The sequence below is a fragment of the Dreissena polymorpha genome, chromosome 1, assembly GCF_020536995.1.
Source record: "Dreissena polymorpha isolate Duluth1 chromosome 1, UMN_Dpol_1.0, whole genome shotgun sequence".
NCBI classification, from domain to species: domain Eukaryota; kingdom Metazoa; phylum Mollusca; class Bivalvia; order Myida; family Dreissenidae; genus Dreissena; species Dreissena polymorpha.
Genome location: NC_068355.1, coordinates 5224392 through 5234982, shown reverse-complemented (window position 1 = coordinate 5234982; position 10591 = coordinate 5224392). Strand labels below are relative to the sequence as shown.

The 10591-nt window shown below is 33.5% G+C and overlaps 1 long non-coding RNA gene across 1 annotated transcript; it reads left to right on the top strand.

The window, feature by feature from the left end:
• The first annotated feature begins 4044 nt into the window (after positions 1-4044).
• Positions 4045-5272, top strand: LOC127869232 (uncharacterized). The gene is made up of 2 exons (XR_008044483.1): positions 4045-4153; positions 4816-5272. It is a non-coding gene; the product is annotated as an uncharacterized LOC127869232 (long non-coding RNA).
• Positions 5273-10591: the final 5319 nt, after the last annotated feature.

Genomic DNA, 10591 nt, shown 5'->3' with positions numbered 1-10591 from the left:
TGGATTTTGGAGTTTTCTGTAGGGTTTTTAATTTGTAGTGTGTAAAATATTTTATTTGTTTTGTTTTTTCTTCCAAGTATGTTTTCTACAAATGTTGTTTGAGTACACGGTGTATTATTTGTATTGATTTCTGATTTAATATGTATGGGTATGCTTTTGATAAGTGTGTAGTACTTCAGAAAATTATTTGAAGGTATTCCGTATATGTAGCATATATTATCAAAAGAGTAGAAATCCTTAATTCTGTAGTCATATAATTGGTCGAGATAGTTAATGCTTTGTTCAAACCAGTCTTTATAGAAAAACGTCTTATTGTTTGAAGTTATGTCTTTATTGTTCCATAAAATTGTTTTACTGCTGGTTTGGGTTTCTAAGTTATGAGTGACATCAATCCACGCTGATAGAACATCAGACAGAAATATGTTTTCGTTTGCAATTTCATGTAAGATAGTATTGCTGATGTTACATTCAAAGAGTAAGGAGTCACCATATTTTTTTTAGGATTTTCTGGTAGATTTTCCATTTACTTGTATTGGTAGTATCTAGGTATCGTTTAACCCAGCTGCATTTGATTGCATTCAAGAATGAGTCAATGTTCGTTAATTGGATACCTCCATTTTCTACAGATTGAATTAACTGAGTTCTTTTTATTTTATCAGGCTTACCGTCCCATATGAAATTAAATATTGCTGATTTTATAACGTTAATAACATCATTTGGTGGGTTTGGGAGAACTGTTAATACATATATTAATTTAGGAAGTGCAAACGTTTTCAATACTGTGTTTTTTCAGATTAGTGTATGTTTACGATGATGCCATGATTTTAAGCAGTTTTTAAAATTCTGTAATTTAGGTAGTATGTTTTTGAGAACTGTATCTTTTTCATTATTTGTGAATGTAATTCTTAATGTTATGGCTTCATCGGATGTCCAATTAAATTTCATTTCTTTTTTATATTGAACATTACTTTGTTTTAATGTACCTACTCGTAGCACAGTACATTTACTTGTGTTTAGTTTAAGACCCGATGTCATTCCGTAAAGGGTTAGCGACTCTATTAGGTTATGGAAAAAATCGTAATTGTCATTTAAAAAATAAGTTGCATCGTCAGCAAATAGGGATTGTTAGATTTCTTCGTCAGGTTCTAGTGATATGCCTTTTATGTGTTTATTTGATTGGATGTGATGTGATAGATACTCGATGCAAATAATAAATAGGGATGAAGAGAGTGGACATCCTTGTCGAACCCCTCGTTCGATGTTAAAACTGTTTGAAAAGAAGCCATTGTTAATGATTATACTGTTAATATCGGTATAAAATAGCTTGACCCATTGAATAAGACTTTCACCAAAGTTCATATTTTCTAAGCAAGAGAACATAAATGAATGATCAAGCGAATCGAATGCCTTTTCAAAGTCTGCAAAGAATGTTAGACCAGGATTATTTGAATTGTTGAAATAGTTTATGCATTCTTGGATAAGACGAACGTTTTCACCAATGTAACGTCCTTTTATGAAACCAGATTGAGATTTTGAAATGATTGATGGTAATATTTTTTAACCAGGTTTTCCGAAGGAAAAAACTGGTTATTAGATTGGCGAATGCGGGCGGGCTGGCTGGCTGGCTGGCTGGCTGGCTGGCTGGCTGGCTGGCGGGCTGGCGGGCTGGCGGGCGGGCGGAACAAGCTTGTCCGGGCCATAACTATGTCGTTCATTGTCAGATTTTAAAATCATTTGGCACATTTGTTCACCATCATTGGACGGTGTGTCGCGCGAAATAATTACGTCGATATCTCCAAGGTCAAGGTCACACTTTGAGTTCAAAGGTCAAAAATGGCCATAAATGAGCTTGTCCTGGCCATAACTATGTCATTCATTGTGAGATTTTAAAATCATTTGGCACATTTGTTCACCATCATGGGACGGTGTGTCGCACGAAAGAATCACGTCAATATCTCCAATGTCAAGGTCGCCACGACTAAAAATAGATTTTTTTTAAAACAAACTTACAAAGGGGGTTAATTTTGTTTGTTCATTTGAAAAGTTCAGTTTGAGTTTTCTCCCTTTATCAGATTTTTTTTTCACAATGAAAACCTGGTTTTGTGACAATTTTGTCCCTTGTTTTATTCTGTTTGCTATACTTTTAGTTGCAATTTTATAATCATTGTTTAGTAAACTAATCGGGCGCCAGTTTAATAAGGATTCTAAGTTTTTTCCAGGTTTTGGAATAAGTGATATAATACCTTGTTTTTGTAGCGTAGTGAAGTTTTCGTTGTTAAATGAATAGTTAAGTGAATTAATTAGATGTGTTTTTATATCATTCCAGAATATTTTATAAAATTCGATTGTGATGCTATCAGATCCTGGGCTTTTGTTATTTTGCATTTCTTTTAGGGCTAATCCACATTCATATTCATTAAGCAATTCGTCGCACAGTTGTTTTTCCTCCTGGTTTAAAGCGTGATGTGTTTATTACTTCCCATCAGGTGTTTGGGTTTGCATCTTTATTATTTTGAACTGTATTTAATATTTCCTGTTTTATTTGTGTTTGATATTGTGTATCTAATAAGATGCTGTTGTTAATTTTAAAGTATCCTGGGCCTCTTTCATGTTGTATATTGTGCAGTTTAAGTTCAACTAGAGAGTGGTCAGTCATAAATCCTGGTTTTATGTTACATGTGTCAATAATGTTGCATAGAGATTCAGATATCAAAAAATAGTCTAATCTACAAAATATTGTTGGTTTTGTGTTTGAGTTCCAGGTGAATTTGCTTTCGTTTGGGTATACTGTTCAAAAAACTTATTAATACAACTTTTCTTAAGAATTTCATCGAGTGCACAAAAGACAGATTGTTTATGCTGTGTATGGAAATGTGAAATACATCAGAATCGATTTATTTTACAAGCCTGTGTTTTTGTTCAAATTTCGATATGTACTTCACGGTGATGCTTCACGTTACGTGTAATGTTGCCACCGAATTCAGATGTATTCAATGATTTATTCTTATACCTTACGATATCGGCACAAACTGCAAGAAAAATGTATTTTATGCACTATAGATTTTGTAAATGTATTTCAAAAACTTTTGATTTTGCACAAATGAAGTTCTCAACAGTGTGATTACACTCTGTCCAGTCCGTAAGTAAACCCCTTTAAACCCCGTTTACTGCAATTTAGTATTACCGTTGCACATTTTTAAATGACCATAAATACCACAAGAAATCCGTGTGCGTCTTGTTAGCATTTTTTCGTTGCTAGGGCTTCACAAAAAGCAAATGTATACTGCGTTTGCCAAAATGTATCAGTAAGTCTAACAATTTACACTATTGTGATATATTGGATAGTTTTCCGTAATTTCTAAGAATACTGATATCATATAATAAAGATACAAAACAGTTTTGAGGAATACGTAGTCACACATTTTCAATTGGTACTGCTGTTAATAATATAATGATGAACAGAATAAATTATATAAAATTAACGTCAATTGATTATATTTTAAAAAGGGATTTTCCACAGAATCCCTTTTAAAATGGTCATTTTAAAGGAAATTTCTTTAAAAAAACCCCACATTTTTCTCACTTTTTATAAGAAAGTACAAAAAATTTTACACTGGCAGTACAACCCATCTTACATTCAGACAGGAAAATTGAACTGAAACTTAAATGTTATGTTGGCGGTACAACCTCCCAAAGGTTCAAAATAAAAACTGAATATTCTTTGAAAATGTTACGCCGGCAGTACAAACTCCCTAAGGTTCATAATCACATAGACAGATAATTGTTTGAAAATGTTACGCCGGCGGTACCAACTTCCAGCAAGGTATAATCACACAGTAAAAATCACACTGAAAAAAAGGAAGATAAACCACTTTTAAATGTTTAAGTTCTTAGGTTCATAATCACAACAGCTAATTCTTTGAAAATGTTACGCTGGCGGTACAAACTCTCATAGGATCATAATCAAAATGTTACGCCGGCGGTACAAACTCCCTAAGGTACCAATAGTAAAAATCACACAAACCACTTTTAAATGTTAAAGTTCTTAATTTAATAGTAAATTATACAAGTAATGTAAATACAGAACACACAAAATGATATAACCCTTAAAATTTAACTGAAAATGTTACGCTGGCGGTACAACCTCCCAAAGGTTCATAATCACAACAGATAATTCTTTGAAAATGTTACGCTGGCGGTACAAACTCTCAAAAAATACACAATGACAGATAATTGTTTAAAAATGTTACGCCGGCGGTACAAACTTCCAGAAATGCATAATCACAGAGAAAAAATCACACTGAAAAAAAGGAAGATAAACCACTTTTAAATGTTTAAGTTCTTAGGTTCATAATCACAACAGATAATTCTTTGAAAATGTTACGCTGGCGGTACAAACTCTCAAAAAATACACAATGACAGATAATTGTTTAAAAATATTACGCCGGCGGAACAAACTTCCAGAAATGCATAATCACAGAGAAAAAATCACACTGAAAAAAAGGAAGATAAACCACTTTTAAATGTTTAAGTTCTTAGGTTCATAATCACAACAGATAATTCTTTGAAAATGTTACGCTGGTGGTACAAACTCTCAGAGGATCATAATAACAACAGATAATTCTTGAAAATGTTACGCCGGCGGTACAAACTCCCTAAGGTACCAATAGTAAAAATCGCACAAACCACTTTTAAATGTTTAAGTTCTTAATTTAATAGTAAATTATACAAGTAATGTAAATACAGAACACACAAAATGATATAACCCTTTAAATGTAACTGAAAATGTTACGCTGGCGGTACAACCTCCCAAAGGTTCATAATCACAACAGATAATTCTTTGAAAATGTTACGCTGGCGGTACAAACTCTCAGAGGATCATAAACACAATGACAGATAATTGTTTAAAAATGTTACGCCGGCGGTACAAACTTCCAGAAATGCATAATCACACAGAAAAAATCACACTGAAAAAAAGGAAGGTAAACCACTTTTAAATGTATAAGTTCTTAAATTATTAGCAAATTATAAAACAAGTCATAACAAGGGCTGTTTGTAAAACATGCATGCCCCCCATATGGGCTCTCCGTTGTAGTGACAGCCATTGTGTGAATATGTTTTTTGTAACTGTGACCTTGACCTTTGACCTAGTGACCTGAAAATCAATAGGGGTCATTTGCAAGTCATGATCAATGTACTTATGAAGTTTCATGATCCTAGCCATAAGCGTTCTTGATTTATCATCCGGACACCATTTTACTATTTCGGGTCACCGTGAAATTGACCTTTGACCTAGTGACCTGAGAATCAGTAGGGGTCATCTGCGAGTCATGATCAATCTACCTATCAAGTTTCATGTTCCTAGGAATAAGCGTTCTTCAGTTATCATCCGGAAAACATTTTACTATTTCGGGTCACCGTGAACTTGACCTTTGACCTAGTGACCTCAAAATCGAACGGGGTCATCTGCGAGTCATGATCAGTGCACCTGTGAAGTTTCATGATCCTAGGCATAAGCGTTCTTGAGTTATCATCCGGAAACCATTTTACTATTTCGGGTCACCATGACCTTGACCTTTGACCTCAAAATCAATAGGGGTCATCTGCAAGTCATGATCAATGTACCTATGAAGTTTCATGATCGTAGCCATTAGCGTTCTTGAGTTATCATCCGGAAACCATTTTACTATTTCAGGTCCCCGTGACCTTGACCTTTGATATAGTGACCTGAAAATCAATAAGGGTCAACTGCGAGTCATGATCAATCTACCTATCAAGTTTCATGATCCTAGGCATAAGCGTTCTTGAGTTATCATACGGAAACCATTTTCCTATTTCGGGTCACCGTGACCTTGACCTTTGACCTAGTTACCTGAAAATCAATAGGGGTCATCTGCCAGCCATTATCAATCTACCTACGAAGTTTCAATGTTCCTAGGCATAAGCGTTCTTGAGTTATCATCCGGAAACCATTTTACTATTTCGGGTAACTGTGACCTTGACCTATGACCTAGTGACCTGCATATTAATAGGGGTCATCTGCGAGTTATGATCAATCTACATATCAAGTTTCATGATCCTAGGCCTAAGCGTTCTTGAGTTACCATACGGAAACCATTTTACTATTTCAGGTCACCGTGATCTTGACCTTTGACCTATTGACCTCAAAATCAATGGGGGTCATCTGCGAGTCATGATCAATGTACCTATGAAGTTTCATGATCATAGGCCCAAGCGTTCTTGAGTTATCATCCGGAAACCACCTGGTGGACGGACCGACCGACAGACCGACATGTGCAAAGCAATATACCCTCTCTTCTTCGAAGGGGGGCATAGTAAATACAGAACACACAAAATGTTGTGTAAATTTTCAATCAGTGAAATTCCCAAAATAAAAAACAATACCAGTATACTAATATGTACTCAATCCACCAGTCAGCAGGTCAGAAAATATATATTAAATAGTGTGAATGATTCAATATTATTTATGCCACACTTAAATTAGTTCTCAAAATATACTAGTATTAAAAAATGCTAAACATTTTTTTTTAACATGTGAAGTCATTATGAAAAATTAAATATTTAAATAAAACAATCTTTACCGCTATTACATGTATAGCCATTCAAAGTTCTTTAACAGGTGCAATTGCTGCAATTTGTATTTTCATTACTAAACAATTCTGTCACAATTTTAGTATGTATTGTAAGGGCAGAACTTTATTGTTTCTCTGAAATACTCAAACATCATATAGGACATACAAAATAAAACATTGGTAATCACAAATTAACAAAATCAATTTTAATTAAGCATTTTAAAATGAAGACAAGTTCATACAAAGCATTTCTAAACCGAAATCGAAAAAATGTTAGAATAATGCACATGAACACATTCACAGTTACAATGGCTTACAAAGGCTGACTGAATATGAATTGTTCACCATTAGAACTTATTTATTGTCTAGTTTCTTAAAAGATCTCAGGTTATTTTAAGATATTAAATTGATTGCAACAGTAAGAAACGTGAAATCTCTTTAATTAACTTTTGTTTATATAGCGAAAGAAATTCAAAAATAGTTTATTTAAAATAATCTCATAAACCATTCTAACATATAAACTGTTATATACAAGTCCCATATTCTACTGACCGAAATGACATAAGAAGAATATGACCACCACCACTGAACAAAACCAATAATGAAAAAAGCATATACCTAAGTGAAAAGACAAGTTCTCATCAAGCATTTCAAAATGGAATTCAAACATTCTTTGGATAATGCACATAAACAAAAGTGCAGTAAAGAGAATAAAATTGTTGATTAGAGACTATTCAATTCCAACATTAAACTGAAGAAAAAGATGTAGAATAATGCTTACACTTGAAATATGATCATCAGTGTGATGTAAAATTCATGTTGTTTTTTTTTACTTCAAAAAAAGGGCAATCGTTTGCATGATTTGATAAAAAAAATGAAGCTATCAGTCTCACAATTTGATAAAAATTATCTATGCATTTTTTTATAAAACAGAAATTTCACACCATAAAATTTAAGTTAATTCCATAACTTGACAGGGAAATGTCTTAGTATGAGAAACCTGACTTCAATCATTCAGAAAAATAACATCAAGTGCCTTAATATGTACTCTGGTTGCATATATTGATATCAACATTTATTTTAAGTTCACGACATTTTTAGTCTTGAGAAAATAGGTATAGCTTCTAGATGTGGCAATAGGATGACCTTACATCTGTCCCACCTCTCTCACCCATGAGGACCTCACTCTACTAACTCCATCAGAGTACTGGACTGAACACTCTCCTGAATAAAAGACATCTTGAAATGTAAGAATTTGAATGCTGTTATACAGCCAGGCGATATGATAATCATATGGTTATTAATTATGTCTTTTAAATTATAGCATTAGTACTCATAGCAATTGATACTGCAGAGTTAAATGTACAAAGTTTTGCTGGAAAACTATAGTTTGGTACTCACAATGGGATATATAAAGAAACTGCATAAATATACCATTCATGTTTTCATAGCCAGAAATAACCAATATGATTGTCAATTTGAAATATCAAACACAGTTGTTGTGTGATGTGAAATGTCTTTGCATGTTTAAATTGTCACTTACATAATTGAAGGGTGTCTGACAGACAAATCCCTGCTATAGGTTCAATGAGTGAACGGGAAAAAATTGCCAAAACAAGATGGACTACAGCAATTTATGAATATCTGTTTAAGTTGAAATGGTACAATTCACTGCTTATGAATAAATTGTACAGCAATATGGATAAGTAACATAAAATCTACACAAAATAATAACTCTCTTTAATTAATTTCAATCGCCAACCCTCACGATATGAGTGGCAGTTCTTGATGATAATCATTCTGTATTTTTATGTTTAATGAATGAGAAATGAATAAGGAGTTGCACAACAAAAAAGTGTGACAGACATTACTGCAATACCAAACGCCTGTGGTGGGGTATAATAAAGCAGTTAGTTATTAATAAAGTTATGTAATATATATAAATATTTCACTATGATTCTAAAAGTGTACCTTTTAAGCAAGGTGTTTTTAAAACTAACAGTCACTTTACTAGTTGAAAATATGCATGCTGTCAGCTTTTGACAAACAGACAAGAACAGAAAAAAGGGTTTATATGTTGAGTTTCACAATATAAACAAGATTATCATTGCATGCAATGCAAAATTCCCCTACTGGTCAAAATACCATTACAAAATTGTCAGCAACATTGTCAGTGTTGTTTTGATATATCCTATAGTTCCCTCTGGGCATACCGGTAGGGAACTTACAACTGATAATTTATTCACAGTAATTAAAGCTTAATTTTGTACATGGTCAGTATCATATGGGATTTTGTTCATCTCACTTGAAAATTGTACATTATTCGTAAAATATTTTATTATGTTTAAAATGACCGTTAGCATATTTTCGGATCAATTTGGCCGGCAACCATTCCTCTCGTCCGTCTTCAAATCTCCAGAATGCTTCAATTTCTTTGTCCTTTGATGAATTTTCCTTGGATTTCGAGCAATCTGTTTTCAGATAGAATAAAAGACCCTGAACTGAATTGATGAACTACCGAGCATGAGCCATCTGCAGACAGTGTCATCCACTTGTCCGAGTGTTGGGTAGAGAAGAGGAAATCATTAGTAATAGTATTAAGGTTAACTGTCCATGTAAAGTAAATGTTACCAGTGACACTCCAACACTCAATGTTCAAAATGGGGCACACATTTAGCAAAATAATATCAAGGTTTATCTGCCATTGATATATATGTTCACTTTGTGACAATAAACAAGAATACTTGACTATGACCAAATATCTATTTCCATTTTTTATAGAAATTGTCCTCAACAATAGGGTCAATAAACAATGAAATTTACAACATGAAAATGGGCCATAATTATGAGAACAGGTTATAAAACTAAAACTTTAACCCATTCTCCCAAGTGTGTTCTTATCTTTATGAGCCCAGCTCAAGTTTTAGGGCCCATGGCTACTGGACTCTCGCTAATTCATAGCCCTAATGATTCAATTTAGGCTTATTTGCCCTTGAGAACTGAGATGCATTTTTAATTGGTAAACATGAATACCTAAGTTGAACCAAATGTCTTTGACAGTCTCTGAGAAATGGACCATAAAAAAATGATCATCTTGATAGTACAACTATTCATGGTTTTATTTGGGACAGGTGACAAGTTGAGCAGACCACCGTGTCGTCATCATTTTAGCACATTTTTTAAATTATACCCAAATTATGTATTTCAATGGGTGAACAAACAATAAACGATAGATAAATTGTGAAAACTGTTGTTTATGTCTAAATCTTAGGATAATTGTGGGAAAGAATACTTCTATTAGCATTAAAGGGGCCTTTTCACAGATTTTGGCATTTTTTAACTTATTCATTAAATGCTTTATATCGATAAATGTAAACATTGGATCGTAAAAGCTCCAGTAAGAAATCAAGAATAAAATTAAAAAAAGGAAAACAACATTGCCCGGACCAGGTTTCGAACCAGTGACCCCTGGAGTCCTACCAGAGTCCTGAAGTAAAAACGCTTTAGCCTACTGAGCTATTCCGCCGATTACACATCCTTGATATATTTTATACGTTATTTACGCAATCTTCGTAGTTTCACAAAATTTAACGACAAAAACAGAACTCTCCAAATTATTCAATCGTTTCGCGTTGCAACGCTTTATAATTTTTAGGTTTTAAAATCGTCAAAAGATGCATATAATGGGTATATAAGACCATGGTAAATGTTCAGTATTACTGTTTCCTCACAAATATCATAACTAAAACGAAAATTTGCGAATCTGAAACAACTTTTTTCAATTTTGTAAATTTACCAAAGCGTGAAAAGATCCCTTTAACTTGACAATTGAATAACCAGAAAAATTTAATAGAAATATATTACAGAACATGGAAAAACAAGTGCTGTTTGTAAAACACGCATGCTCTCCAAATGGGCAGTTCATTGTAGTGGCAGCCAGGCCATTGTGACCTTTAACTTTGACCTAGTGACCTGAAAATCAATACCGGTCATCTGCC